We start from the raw sequence: 13,608 nt of genomic DNA, 5'->3' as shown, positions 1-13,608 counted from the left end.
CTGAGTGGCCACACTTTTCTCCTTCCTCTTGTATTTAATGAGTGTTGCTAACTCCTCATTGAGGACAGTAGCGATTGGCTGTCCCTAAAACTTGCTAGATACACGGGGGGGGGGGGGGTACTGCTGCTGCCGCTGTTGTTGTACTTCTACTGTTTAAGTACATTTTAAGCATCTTTACGTGTGCAGACATTTAACTGGTGGTTGTTTCATCAAGGTGTTGCGTACAATTTGCTAACCTCACATTAAGCTGTTAGCTGTGATTAGTGCACTGTGACCGGTCACCCGTGCCAGTGCCGAGGCTTGCTAGCGAGCGAGTGAGCTAGGTCGTCGTGTTAACCACCACAGAGACATTGGAGCTGGCAACAAACCTCAACTTGGTTCGTCCATTTACTGACTGACACAAAAGAATTTTGACAGTGCAAAATCAGCCGTCACAGTCTAGCAGCACAGTGGTCCCCAGAGATTGCCAGCATGCCGTATCCTTACCCACCTTCCGGTGACCGGATGCTCACAAGCCGCACCAACAGCAGCCCCAGGCAGGACATGGTTGCCCACTTTATCCCAAAATCTACCGCTAGCCTGAATGTGTCTGAAGTGCTTAAACATGGCAGCTGTAGCACACAAACACTGGAGTGTGTGTAAGAAGCAGCGATCATCTTGTCCTCCATGGTCTGCGCTTCCAGACGTCAGTGGCGCTGGGAGCCCAACCCCTGGCCAGCGAACATCGCTTCAGGAAGTTCCTGCTGCTGATGGAGCGAATGCCACTAGAAAAACAGCCCTTAAAGACGGACTCTCTCTCTCTCTCTCTCTCTCTCTGAGAGTTCCTAGAACTGTTGGGTCTGGAAGCACCGATGGACAGTGACCTGCTACATGTCTCATGACTAGTTGTCAGATCTCGCATTCCTCTCTTTGGGAAGGGAGCCGAAGCCCTCTGGAATTTGACGTACTGTAAATTTCCACATGGACCCTGTGTGAGAATAGAGGGCACTGGTGGCAAGAAGGAGGTGAAATATCTCCTTATACTCTTGGGAATTAAGATCAGACAGGACCTGGTACTGCCTGGAGCTAAACGCTGTACCAGTCCTGACACATCAGCCCACTGAGAACCACCCAATCCACTCCCTCCCCCACTCCATTTCGGAGAGTCACCGACTGTCTCCAAACATTAAAGCAGCCTTTGGATGTGATTGATCTGTTAGCTCACAGGCTCTGCTGTGTGTGTGAGTCTGAACCTACTTCAGCTCCAGGCCGACATTTTGATCCAGTGAGGAAAGGATGGTGAGGTGTGAACCACACCAGGACAATCTTTCTGAATGCTCATTTTATCACATCCATATCAACAGAATGAAAATTACACTACACATTATGGTATAAATCTCAATTTTATTATGCTTTTGCCCCCCAAAATTGAAAATCTGGCCATTTTAAGAGCCTAATTTGTGACATCGTCTTAGCAAACACACATCAAATGTGGAAGATTAGCCTCCAGTACACAAACAGCAGTGATGGACTTTATAGAGGAGTAGGAGAAATACTGGGCCGTTTTAAGGGTTCTAATGTGGTAATTAAAGTTCTTCTTCTGCAAACATATGACAGTATTTGTTGAAAGTATTTTTACAAATCTTAGAACGTGTGGAAGTAGTACTGCGCTCTACTCCCATCTGTAAAGCCCCTTTCACACTGCACCAAAAACGTGGGTCAACACGAGCTTTTGGGCACTCTGAAAGGGTCGACTCCGCATTTCAACCCACGTTGACGTCGCCTGCAGTGTGAAAAAGGCAACCCAGGTCGTCTCAGGTTTCACGCGACCTTTCTGTCGCATCCTGATTTTGTCACTGTGCCGCCCGTCAGGCTTCGCCTGTAGCTTCCTCGGCTCCCTTCCAGACGAGCCATAAACGCCATCCTCCTTCGCTGCTTCAGCGCTCAGACATTTTCCAATCTGCGCCGAGTTTGTATGCTTTGCAAAAGAGACAACATTGCAATGCACGCAACGACAACGCTAACGTTCGTCCATGTTGTCGTTTGTTTACCTCTCAGTGTTCCGGCACACGTTTATGTGTAATGATGATGTCAGCACGATGACCTACAAGAGAGAAAAACACAGGCGCACAGCCCTCACAGCGGAGTTCAGACCCGGGTCTTCTGGAAGCTTGAATGCTGAGCAAACGGGGGTTTGACCCACGTTTTTCAGTGTGAAAAGGATATAACAGTGAAAATTTTCCTTCTGTTAGCAGAAGCTGCAGAATGTGTGTTTGGACTCAGAGCCCCAGCTCGGTCATTTGTACCGTGTTAATCCATGGTGGACATGGCAATGCAGCCTGAGGCACATTTTTCAGCCGAACCAAAGCCAATGATGATTTTGCCTGAATTTACTCCGTTGACGGGTCCTTTCAGATTCTGCTCGCGTATCCACGCCAGCACAGTCGTGTTCTCCAGCATGCATCCCTCTGCTCCTCAGACTGAAAAGAAAAAATACATCAATTTGCTTCAGAGACGTGTTCACTTTTCCATCCGTCATTATGGAGGCTGTAGTTTGTGGTGCTGTTGAACTGTACGGGGTTTCACAGATCCACCAGATATCTAATATTTTGTTCATCCCGTTCATATGAATTAAGCTGACTGAATATTAGGAGCAGCTTCCTGTTGAAAGCATCCAAATATGACATGATAATCCTCAGGATGAGGATGTAATGCAGGGCTGTTGTATTTAACTCAGTACCAAACCTGTCAGTGGTGTTCATGCTTCGGCTGATCGCTGGAGGTCACTGCTACTCCCTGATGCATAAAAAATAGCTGATGCTAATTCCAGACAACCACCACCTGAACCCACAGCCACTAAAATAGACCACAACCCTACAACACCAAGTTTATCATCACGAACCCAAGAACTTTTTCCCTCAAATAGGAAGCGCACCAGTGTTCTGTGAGCCAGTTGAACTGGTTGAGTTTTGAAAGTATCTGCTGCACCACATATCAAGGCTGAGTCCTCACCACAGCCGCCTGGCTTCCAATCCACCGATGAGCCACTGACCAGACGTCAGCATTTACTGAGTTGGGAGTCAGACTGAGCACATCCAACTATTCCATACCTCTGGCTGACCTTCAGATGTCTGCTCCAACTATTCTACTCTGTGTCATTATAGCTGGAGTGACTCGGCACTTTCACAGCACCCTCTGTGGCAGACATGGGCATCATACGGCCTGCAGGCTCAAGACAATGTGTTTGTGGAGGCTGACCACAAAGTGCATGGAGCTCATGCCTGGGTTATAAATTAGAGATAATACTCCCGATCTCATACATAGAACCTGTGAGTGTGGTCATGGGACAGGAACTGTACTGTTCTGGAAGTTTTATTTAATTCGTGGCTGTTAAGGAGCTCATTACAGGACTCCTACATGAGTTGATACAAGTTGCTGTTTGGAGTGATTTTGAATAGGATAAATGCATGCATCCATTCATCCATTTCTATCTTTATTATACCACTAATCCTGTTAAGGGTTGGGGGGGTGGGGGGGTGGAGCCTATCCCAGCTGACTTCGGGTGAGAGGCGGGGTTCGTCCTGGACGGGGCACCAGTCTGTCGCAGGCAAGTACATTATGTTTTTAATAATTAATCACTGTGGTAAAATTGAAGTACAACAAGGGGAAATTTGGTGTGGCACCCGTCAACAGTCTGGGTGTGGCCCCCCCAAGGATTAATCAGCCCACCATGCTCTTGGGTTTATGGGACCATTTGATTTTACAGTTGAATTTAGTCTCAAACAGGCCAGGAAGAATGCAGTCCTGCATTCAGCACTAAAGTTCTGAGTAAGTGGGACTCCGTCATGATCCTTTCCCTGATTGTGGCATGAATGTAGTCAGTCCAGCAGCAGTTAACCACCTGACTGTTGAGGAATAGCTCTTTTCCGTCCATGATTCCTACTGTTTCACATGACTACGATATCCCCATCTACTAAAACATCAAAATGGCTCATTTGCGATGTTGATCACACATCAGGTCTCATTTATCCAGCGACTGAGTCAGTAGACCCCCTCGCAGTCCTGCCCTCTCCACACTTCTGCTCCCCCGCCGTTTGGGCTAAGACGAGGTTTTATTCGATGGATGGAATATGTTGCAGCAAAACGTGGCAGATTACGAATCCAGTCTCTAATCTCCTGACCCACATCCACAGACGCCACAGCATACAGGAAGCATCACCTTCCTCTGCCCCAGAACCACAACAGGTCCCAGATTCCTCATCAACACTCGTTACAAGTTTTAATTATGCATCTAAAAGTTTGAAAAACAGCATTAATGCTTCATTGTTTTTCTATTGGTTTGTATCACATCAAATCATTTTCTATTCATGTTTAAAAACAAGTAAAAAGATACACACCCTGCTGTTGCTGTATTGACAACATTTTGGGGAGTACAACATTTTCAAGAGTCTACATAGGGATGCACCAATGGCGTCTGTCTTCGGTCATTCCTAGGACGTGCGTGTGCAGCGTGTGAACGCTACAAGAGGAAGACCAGTGTTCGCTTTTTGTTCCTGAACTACTGTAAATAAAGAGGACACGCATGTTGTGTTTGTGCATACGTCCTGAGAGTGAGAAGTGAGGTAACCATTGGGATTACACTCACGCGTAAGGGGTGACCCGAGGGGGAGGACGCAATACTACAGTGTGTGGCCTCACAAGTATAGAAGTACAAGTGTGTGTGTGTCTATGGCCGGGCTATACGCACCCATGAATACCTCTTTGTCCAAATGATGCAGTGCCCCATGGGTGCCAAGTGTCGGCTCTGTGTTTCAGAAGCTGGTCAGGGGGCCTCCCAGCCTCATTTTGAACCACAATGGTTTTATGCTCAGGACACACACACACACACACACACACACACACACACATACACACACACACACAAGGTTATTATCTGTTATTTATCTATATTTTTTCCTATCTATTGCCTCCATGCCCAACCATGAACTCATTCAAACTTCTTAGATGCTTGGTTTAATTCAGGGGGAGAATTCATACCGAAGACCATTTCTCAATCTAAGCACGGGTCTTCTGATTCAGTCCTTAAATCCTGGTGAAATAGGACTGAGGTAGAGGAGCAGCCTCTGATCCAGGCAGCACCCAGCCAAGAGAGGCCTGGTCAGGGTGCCAGTGCCCAGGGCATCACCAAGGAGGTGGCACCCAGTCAACCCAGCACAAACACTGCATTTCTTCAGCAGCAAAAGATCCAGCTTAGCAACAGCTTTGTCTGTGCTGTTGGCCAAACTCAAACAGCACAACACACACAGGCACAGATGCACAGTAATACACACACACACAAACACACACACACATTATCCATACACTCAGTGATAGGCTTTTCATGTATAAAACACAGAGGGATACTAGGAACTGAAGACATCTGGGGATACCAGGGGGTGTTGCGTAACACAGCTATTAAAACAAATGAAAAGCTCTTGAATACCTGCTGCAGTGGAAGCCGCAGAACAACCGCACCAAGATCACGCATCATCCCACGCCGCTGTTGAGCGTCAGCATCCAGCAAACCGCCGAGAGCGTTTTCTCTTCTCCCTCCATCAGGATGGTTGCAGGCACATCTCTGAGAGAAGTTTGACGTCAGATAAGTTTGCAATGAAGCGAGTTAACATGGCATCTGTAGATGGGCCACCCTAGTTGGTTGCTATAGTAACCAAAGGGTTTCTCATTGGAACCAAGTCTCTTGAGCATGAAACTGAACTCATTTGCTCCTGATGACTTGGTTTGGGGTTACAGGGATAATCTCTTTTTGACCAGTAGACAGCAGGTAGCACCGCTTACTTCCTGGTTTGTAATCAAGATGATTCGGTGTATAAGCTGCCGTGTTGTAGCCCCGCCCCTCTGGCACTGGCGTGGTAACAACTGAGGGCTACTCCTCAGTCGTCTCTGTGTTGCTCCTCCATGTGCGTCTAAGAACGCCGGCGGAGGAGACGAATGGTACTGGCTAATAAATTTGTCTTCTTCTAGCCACCAACTGTCACTGCTGATTGTGTTTGTTGTGTTGGCGTGTTTGAGCTTCCTGTGTGGTTTGACTTTTGCTTTCTTCATACTCACGACATGCTTTTGATATTCAGTGATGTGGGATCTGTTTACCCTTCAAGACCGAGAGCTTGATAATACCAGCGTTTGAATGCAAACAGGTGACATGCAAACAGCGGCTTGGCAGCAGCCCTGCAGAGACCCTCCCCACGCACCTGCCTCGCCCGACCCCGCCTCCTTTTATGTGTAGTTCTCACTCTCCAGGTGTAGAATTCTATTCCTAGCAGAGGATTCTGCTGCTACTTAAGGTATATGAGAGTAACTACATGTACTATGTTAGACTGGCATACTAGAATTTAATCATGAAAGGCCAAATTTATTGTTTGTGTTATTCACAATGCACAAACACACACACACACACACACACACACACACACACACTCACTAACCAGCCAAAGCATTAAAACCAGGGACAAGATATGGACTACTTATTAGATGCACTTAAAACCCAGTAAAGGTCGACAGCACCATAAACTACTGCCTTCAGAATGACCATTAACATAAATCGGCGTAGGCACACGAAGACATGAGCTGCTCACGCCACAGGATGTGTGTCCATGCTACGAGTCTCCCTCCCTCCTTCTCTCTGACCTTGCTACCAAAGTTCTCTACTTTATGACGCTAGTAGTCGATAAAAACACAGTATCCAACATTCAAATACATCTAATCTGAACCTGTGAACCAAGGTCAGATAAAGAGCGCTTTCCTTCCCAGCATCGGTCCGACCTGTGTTAGGCTGGTGCTCCACCGGCAGCATTGTATTTAACTCCTATGTGGTTTATAAATTCATGCCTTATTGTCTGTCTTATGCAAGTAATGAATTTTCTAAGGGCTGCAGTGTGTGTGTGTGTGTGTGTGTGTGTGTGTGTCCTCTCTCAGGGGGTAGAATGCTGCGCTGTGTCAAATCTACAGGGGATTTGTTGGTTTTTATTGAGGTTGTCTTGCTCTAAGGCCCCAGGAAATTAAAGTACTGTCATGAAGGTAGTATTACTGAGAGTATCACTGATGCCTTTTGGAATCCAGAGACTGAGAGCAGATATGCAGACATGACAATATTGTGAAATGAAACAGGTGCAAAACTGACAGATTGTTGTTCCCGCCTCTTGCTGGCCATCACATCAGCACATTTCTCAGGTAATGTGCTAAAAGAGGACTTGGATTAACACAAAACAAGTTTGGGTGACACAGATGGACAGAAGCATGTTCGTCTTCTTTGGGTCGAAGGCCTGGTGGATACACGGCACCATCACTGACATAGCATGCTGCAGGCTTTCCAACAGTTACAGACTATTTTGGTGAGACATTCTTGAGATGAAATAAAATGGGTGGTAATACACAGTTTGTCCAAGACCTGACCTGATGACTACACCTCCTTGCCCTGAACACCATCACCACGGTTCAGCGTAGAAGTCTGAACCAGCTGTGGCCCGGCTCAGGCCAGAGTTTTACAGGCTCAGGTTGGGCAGGCTTCACTTTTCTGAAGCCATCGACTTTAGATGCAAGTATTTTTCTTGACAACATTATTGAATAACGTGTGAATGATCATCAGTTATGACATCATTTAGGCAAAGAGGTATTCATGGGCACATACAGCCTGTTGCCCTGCCGTCTGGGGACTGGAACGACTGAGAAGAACTGAACTAGGACCAAAACTTCCGTTTACCACCGTAAAAAGCCAGCAGGCTGAGAAACCAAGTAATGATGTGCTGCACCATTCTCATTTTCTCTTTTCTGGTGCACACCTGCACACACACGCGCACACACACACACACACACACATCACAGCACAAACGTTGCCTTAAAGTATGTCAAAATATTCACACAGCTTCTTCTTGTTCATTTGCTGCTTTATTTTGAAAGTATTTACCAGTGGTCTGATTCTAGCTCCTGCGCTTCCTGCCTGTGCGCGATTCACCTTGAAGTGAATCCACCTGGGTCGAGCTACCCTCCACCTGGAAGCTGGAACTACAAAAACTAAACTAACAGCAACAAACACTTCATGTGTGGTGTTGCAGTTGCTCAGTGATTGGGTTCTGTATCTTTTGGCTTTGCGGATGATGAAAGTGTTTATGGTCGTTCGTGTTGGTAACAACAGTGTCGGCTTCTGAATCGACCAGATGTGCGTGAAGCTGCTACGTCATGCTGAGGTGGTTTATCACAGATGTGTTTTTGAAGCAGGATCCTGTTGTAAATTCATTCGAGCTCAAAGCATTCACGTCTCTGTGTAAGCACAGAATTTGGCTCCATTTGTGTTATGGTTTTGGATGATTGCTCTGAGGAGGTTCAAGGTTTGCAGCTAAGGGTTGTAGATGTGATGGAGCTGTGATGGAGCTGTGATGGAGCTGTGATGGAGCTGTGGAGGACGTTAACGCTGCTGCAACACTAACAGTTCTACGCACTTTCATCTCCTCTCAACAGGAGAATTACAGAACATAAAGGGAATAATAAGGATTCTGCTGTTGCTGGCCTTTATAGAGCTCTGGTCGCTGATGTCAAGCGAACCCAGCCTGCGAGAATCCAAATCCAGACATGGCCAGCATCAGGATCTGTGTGTTCCAGAAGCCTCTCCTGCTCCTTTGACTCTCAATATTGGCTTTAGTGTTTATTTGATGACCGCACATCCACAGGCAACATGTTGTTGTTACACGTTGACTGGCACAGCTAACGTGTAACAATAAAACAGTGTCGTTTTCAAGTGCAGCCACACTCGTGGTATTATAAAAACAATCCAATTTATCTATGACGAATTTTAGCATTGTTACAAAAATGTTTCCGGCCTAAAAATGTGGCCAACCTTGACCCCAGGTTGAGAGCCACTGATAGAAAGCTTGCACATGCCTCCAAATGTCAGCTGTGAATTGTAAATTGCTTGCTACATGTAGCTACAGCCAGAGCCTCCAACTCCTGGACCATGCCGTCCCAATGTGTGACGGCTGAGCTGTCAGAAGGGACCACACAGGCTCTGTTGCTGGACCGGCCAACCACATGCAGCTGGAGATGGGCTCGGTAACCCCCGGCTGAGGCTGAACGGATGTGCAGTGAGCTGCTAGCAGGCACGAGCCTATTAGAAGGAGCATCAACTACCTGTTGTGTGTGAAAGAACATTTCCAAAACTGCCGTTCATTTAGTGACAGCTGCTGTGACTGAGTCGTATGAAACACAACCTTGCTGAAAGCAACTTTTACTGAGAGCAGATTCAGTGAATGAGATACAGCCTCATTTTGCTGTAAATATTTTCTTCTTTTCTTCATTATGTTGATCTAACAGGAAAAGAGTTACCGCATAACATGTAAGGTGTGTGTGTGTGTCGTTGTTGTATACAGAGGAACCTTGTGGAGCAGTGCCTTTACCTCTGTGCTGAGACTCCCTGTGTTAAAGATGATTAAAGAAGGCCCTCTGCTGGACGTTGTTTTTGCCAAACTCTGATTCTGAGAAACCACACAAACAGGCACGCACACACACACACACACACACACACACACACACACACACACAATCAGAGTGAGAGTGAGAGGATTAGCCGGAGGCAGAAACTAAGGTTCTCCAAGACAACCTGGAATCTCCGCTGCTGGACTCAAGCACAGTGATCCAAACACCACACCAACTCTGATCGCTGAGTTTCTCTGCAACATGCAGACGGCAGATCCACTGATTACCAGTCTGAGAACACCGATGCAGTCGGGCCAGGGAGGGTGAGAAGTCCACGGTTTTGTATTCTTGAGTTTAGTTGATCAGGATTCACCAGGTAGCATCTCCAGCTTCTGGGGTTGACACAAGACTCATGCAGCACAGTAAATACACAAAGACGATTCAGTATCAGTTCAATAGCCGAGGATAAACTTCAGCAGCACATCTGTCACTGAAGTAGCAATGTTGCTTGTAATTTATTTATGTGTGTGTGTGTGTGTGTGTGTGTGTGTGTGGTAGAGCAGGTCCAGCACCTCCCTCCTTCAATGAACCTCCACCCAACAATTCTCCATCAGCAGCACATCCTGCAACAGCAGCCACCAGAACCTTCCTTTACCAGCAGGAAGGTGGAGCAGATCCAGGATCAGTGGGGACGGAGAGAGCAGGACAGAGACAAAGACAGAGAATGGAGGAGGACAGAGAGACAGAAGGAAAGAGAGGGACAGAGATAAAGAGAGAGAGACAGAAGGAGAGACTGATGGACAGACGGGGACGTGAGCAGGCGAGAGGAGAAGGACGGCAAACAAAAACAGCTGGCTACCAATAATCACATCTACAGGTTACTCAAACCAGGATTTTTCCTGTATTTCAACCTTAAGATGTGATAATTAATTAAATTGTGCCTTTAACCCAAATACACGGAGCAACTGTCTTTATTTAGAAGCCAAGTGGCTTTTGAACAACGAGTAATCATCCTTACTTGAACTACTGCATTTGAACACCTGCTCAGTTGTGGAGGACAGAAACACATGATGTCACTCTGCTGACGGCAGCTGTAGCGTCTCAGGCAAAAAATTTATTTGTTGATTAAATGGAATTTTGTATGGAGTTGAAAAAGATCTGTGGCAAAGGAAGGATCTGTAATTTGAGGAAACCCTCTGAGAGTTCCTATGACTGGGGAGGAACCACTGACCTACGTGGCTCTTTGGGTTTGGGGGGGCCTGGTGATGCTTGGTGTGACATAAACATTGAAAGTAGCGTAGCAAGAATGTTCAAGGCTCTTCAGATCTTGACTCACGTCTCTTCAGTCCCTGAACCTCATATCTCTGTAAACTCATTGATGGGAACATAAATCTTTGCATTTGTAACTCTAATTTGTGTCCATTTGCGTTGACTTTATTTGCAGTTGTAGCATCAATCTGATTCACTTCACATTCAGCCTGGGACAAAGATGAAGTGCCTTTGTAGCTGAAACCCTGCTGCCTCTCTTCAGCCTGTGAATGTTTAGAAGTCCTCGCTGGTGGAGGCATAAAAGCTTTTCTGCCTTCAACATTTTTTTAGTGGAAGTTGCAGCTGTACACAAACTGAGCTGCATGAGGTTTCCCCTTCCTCAGAGCACAAAATTACCCACTGAATCTATTTGGTTGTGTGAGAGGCTTAATTAACATTCCCTGAGTGTTTACAGTCAATTATTCAACACAGTGGTTTTCTGTGGGAGCTGCTCATTACTGTCACAGAGGGAACAAATCCTCTCTTTAAGGGAAAGGAATCCCAAGGGAAAGGATCTTTGCTCTAAAGAGTAAGTTCTTCAAAAAGCCTTTAAGTTAAGTCGTCTTCTGTATGATACCCACTAATCCTGAAAAATCATCACAGCCAAAGCAAAAGGACCCAGTGGAGCGTTTGCGGTTCAGCGTATCGCAGCCGGTGACGACGTGAGCGGCCAAGCTGTGAAAGGCTGGAGTGTTGAGCTGTTGAGCATTTTAAAGCCCATGTAAATATACAGACTCCATTCTGCGCTGCGCTGTTTCCCACACTGCAGAGGATATACAACCTTCCCTTGCCAGTTTGATAAGTGCATGCATGTTACAGGGTCATTGTGCATATCCGCTGGTTAGATATAAAACAAACCAGCTGCTTTCCTGCCCACATTCATGCGTACGCAACGTACAGGCTCTCACAGCTCACCGAGCACACACACTGCACTCACCCTCCCACCACGAAACAAGCATGTAGCTCTGACACTGCCAAGAAAACATGTAATTACACCTCGTTCTCAAATGCTCATTCTTCCTTTTTTTACACACGCTCTTTATTTTTCTTCCTGTCGGTTCCTCTGTATTACAGCAGTTTGTATCACATGTGGAGACGCCGTGAGGGATGATGGCTATCAGGACGTTAGCATTCCTGCTGCTTTGCTTTGGTAACTGTGAAGGAGCTGCTCACAACTCAGTGACAGTCCAGCCGACGGGTCACAGCAGCAGGAAGCGTCTTACAACGGCAGACTTCAGGGCTCCCACACAGTAACAGCTCACGACCAGTTTAGATGCATTCGTGAGACGAGGACTAAACTTAAACTGATAAACTGCTGAACTTGACGAAGCCACTGAGGGGCGGAAGGGTGAACGTGTTTCAGACGTGTTCTTGGCTCAGCAATAGAAGAACGTCCGAGGCACTTCATTGTTCGGACTCAGCGATTCATTCAGGTATTCAACACTTGCTCACTCTAACACAAGTAAATGCTAATTGTTCATTTTTTTGCCACGTTTCCGATCATCTTCTTTGAGATGAGAGCACAAACACACATGCTGAGTCACTGTGACACGGTCAAAAACAGTTTCCTCCTGATCGCCGTCACGTTGACCTTCCCTTTCGCGTTTCCTGCAGATGTTTTATATTCACACTGGTTTACAGAGGAACAAACAAAAATAACTCAAATAAAAATGGACTGTGGCCCCAACATCAGGTCATCTTCATCCTCCATGGTCAACATGCTCCGACACGAATCACCCAGTAGAAGAGCAAAACAGTGAATGAAACCTATCCCAGCCCTGGAGGTCAGACAGGAAACGTGTCTGTGTAGAAAACTCCTGATCCCAGCCTGACAGTGTAACTGTGCATCCGTCTCCCCTTAAAGTGATAACAGTCCATCCCTCAAGGACCCCCTGGTAATTTTATCATCATCATTTTATCGATTTTACCAGCTCAGATTTCTACCTTTCAACAGAAAATATAGCAGAGCAGGTGGCAGCAGAGAGAGGAGCGCTCCTGTTCCCAGGGGGGCTGGGCTCCCTGACAGTGTTCCTGGCCGCTGAGCTGCATCGTTGGGGATGTAGCACGGCATCCACGACACGTATTCTTGGATCATAAACGTGATTTCAAAAGTTAAAAAAGGTAATTTATAAATGACTTGGCACATGGTTCATTTAATTGCTCGTGGTTATTTCACCTATCACTGTGTTACCATGTCAAATCGCCACTGTTGCACTCTGGGAGAACAAAAAACGGAACCCTGCACATCCCGGATACGTCTCCACAGCCGTTCACAGGACTCCAACCCTCAGAGTGACAGGGAACGCTCGCCAAATATGGTATCAGGATGCTGACGTCATCAGCATCATAATGAATGTTAGGGTCAGTGACAGAGGTTCATCATGATGTTGTATCAGATGGAAAAAACCCTGTTCCTGGAGCTGCTCATGGTGATGGTGATGGTCCCAGCCTCTGTCATCAGATTTAGTTTTGAATCGCACTAAATGTTGCGTTCATGTATTTTGTGATATAAATAGACACGACAAACAAAAGCATGAGAGCAAGAAGAGGCATCTTGTCCCCATGCTGGGGCTCTGTGTTTCCTCCATAGAAGAAGACAGCTCCCCCGAAGCTCCAGCAGGTCTGGTCGGTGCAGCGGGGCTCGACTGATGCGAGCTTCCCTCCAGGTGGTAAGCTAGGAACCGGGCAAACCGTTATTTGGAGCTGATGCACGTTTGCTCCAACTCAACGCTTTCAGCTGGCACTGAAGGCTACAACTGATTCTTAAACCACTTACAGAGGTGGTCTGGGACACATGTGACCACATACCTTTAGCAGAGTAAACACAAATGTGTCCTGATGCTTCCCAGACGAGGACGT

General features: G+C 46.6%; 1 long non-coding RNA gene across 1 annotated transcript; it reads right to left on the bottom strand.

Moving 5' to 3' along the window:
* Positions 1-2,230: 2,230 nt before the first annotated feature.
* Positions 2,231-9,465, bottom strand: LOC147242184 (uncharacterized). The gene is made up of 4 exons (XR_015110763.1): positions 9,423-9,465; positions 5,462-5,596; positions 4,727-4,845; positions 2,231-2,459 (listed from the first exon to the last, which is right to left on the bottom strand). It is a non-coding gene; the product is annotated as an uncharacterized LOC147242184 (long non-coding RNA).
* Between the last annotated feature and the right edge of the window lie 4,143 nt (positions 9,466-13,608).

This window comes from Aulostomus chinensis, chromosome 20 (genome assembly GCF_037954235.1).
Source record: "Aulostomus chinensis isolate RoL2024-O1b breed Wild chromosome 20, RoL_Achi_v1.0, whole genome shotgun sequence".
Lineage (NCBI taxonomy): Eukaryota > Metazoa > Chordata > Actinopteri > Syngnathiformes > Aulostomidae > Aulostomus > Aulostomus chinensis.
The sequence above is the reverse complement of the archived record's forward strand: the minus strand, read 5'-3'. Positions and strand labels throughout refer to the sequence as shown.